This window comes from Humulus lupulus, chromosome 5, assembly GCF_963169125.1.
Source record: "Humulus lupulus chromosome 5, drHumLupu1.1, whole genome shotgun sequence".
Classification (NCBI taxonomy): Eukaryota; Viridiplantae; Streptophyta; class Magnoliopsida; order Rosales; family Cannabaceae; genus Humulus; species Humulus lupulus.
The window spans coordinates 196791308-196793284 of NC_084797.1; the positions used below are offsets into that span (position 1 = coordinate 196791308).

At 38.7% G+C, this 1977-nt stretch overlaps 1 non-coding gene across 1 annotated transcript; it reads left to right on the forward strand.

Annotated features, from left to right (window-relative positions):
• The first annotated feature begins 1018 nt into the window (after nt 1-1018).
• On the forward strand, nt 1019-1125 carry LOC133780766 (small nucleolar RNA R71). Its single transcript, XR_009869584.1, has one exon. It is a non-coding gene; the product is annotated as a small nucleolar RNA R71 (small nucleolar RNA).
• The last annotated feature ends 852 nt before the right edge of the window (nt 1126-1977 follow it).

Consider the following 1977-nt stretch of genomic DNA (forward strand, 5'->3'; position numbering starts at 1 on the left):
TCTTCACTTGTGTCAAGTGGTCAAGGATTTCAACTCGAGTATTAGGAATTTTCCCAACAGGTTTCAAAGCCTGAGGAAATGGAACTTTTGCAGAAGCATTGGGTGGTGCACTCACAGGAAAATCATTTGGAGTGCTTGAAGTAGTGGTCTTAATGGATGGATTTTCTAAACTTTTACCACTTCTAGTTGTGATGGCATTGACCTCCTTAACGTTTTCATCATTGGAGTTGGAGGATTGGGACATATGTTGCCCTTGTTCATTGAATAGAGGCTGAGAAGAAATTTTGCCTTTTTAAAAAATATCCAAGGATCCAGTTAGTTTTGAAAATTGACTTTTCATTTCCTTGATTTCTTCCGCCATTTGGCGATTTAATTTGGTTTGTTCCTCTATGAATGCATGAAAGGTATTCTCAAGAGAATTTCTTTATGAATGAGCATTGTATTGAGGCACAGAATACGCCTTGGATGGTTGAGCTTGATGCTCGTTTCTCCATTGGTTTCTAGACAATTGAGCTTTAGAATCTCTCTAACTGAAACTTGGGTGGTTCCTCCAACCAAGGTTATACATATGGGAGGATGGCTTGTTATATGCCCCTAAGGCATTGCATTGCTCCTCATAAAGCCCCCTCATTTCATTAAAAGCTAAGTAGTCTTTAGCTAAAAGCTTCGTCCCTCCATAAACAAAATAAGGTTCTTGTGGTTCCGCTTGAGCAATCATGTGCAATATTTGGCCATTTTCGTCTTTAAGACCTCAAACTGCTTTTTCAAAGCTTGGAGTTGGGCCTTAACACTATCCTCTTCTCAAAGTTGATAGATCCTAGATGGTTTATGTCGGTTGGTGCTATCAGTAGCACTTGGACCAGTCCAGGTGTGAGATTTTTTTGAGGTTTCTTCGAGATATTCAAGAGCATCGTCTAGCTCTTTTTCGAGAAATTCACCATTGCATAACATTTCTAAAAACTGGGGCTCACGACTTATGAGGCCTTCATAGAAGTAACTGACCAAATGCCAGTTCTCATAGCCATGGTACAGACACTGATTCAACAGTTCTTTGAATCTTTCCTAGACTTGATAGAACGTTTCAATGTCCTTTTGGGAAAATGTAGAAATATGTCATCTTAGACAGTTGGTCTTGTGGCTAGGGAAGTGTTTCAAAAAGAAATATTTGGTCATTTCCTCTCATGTTCCAATAGACCTAGGTCTCAAAGAGTATAACCAGCTTTTGGCTTTGTCCTTCAAGGAGAAGGGGAAGAACTTTAGTCACACAGAATCAACATTTTCAACTCGGTTATAGAACGTGGCTACTACCTCCTCAAATTCTCTAATATGAACATATGGGCCTTCCTTTTCCATTCCATGAAATGTGGGCAAGATTTGAATCATGCCAGCTTTAAAGTCAAACGCACGCATATTAGGAGGGAATATAATGCATGAAGGCGTGGAAGTGCGAGTAGGATGGAGGTATTCATTGAGAGTTCTTGGTTGGATTTCATCATTGTGAGCCATTGTGAATTGATTATTATCAACTAAGGTGTGTGGAGAAGCAGTAGTGGTGGAAGGAGTTTCGAAAGGAGTGGTGGATGAATTGAAAGAAGTTTCACTAGAAGTTTCGTGATGGTTCATCCACTCTCGGAAATAAGAATTTATTTAATTTTTTATTTAATTTTTTTTTTAAAACTTGTTCTCAAGTAGATTTGGAGGTTTTGGGGTGATCTCCAACGTCTTACTAGAACTCTCCGAGGTTATTGAGTAAGTATGGACGATCACAAGTTAAACATTTTCGACCTAATAACCTTTAAGCAGAGTAAAATTGCTTATTTTGATAGAACAAGCTTGGTTTTCTTATAGTAATAAGTTAAAAAAATGTAATAGTGCAAATATATATGCTCGAAATATTCCTAGGCCGATTGGGAAGGTTGCCAAGGTACCGTTTTAGACCCACACTTGTCTTAAACAGAACTCCCTGAGGTTCCCAGG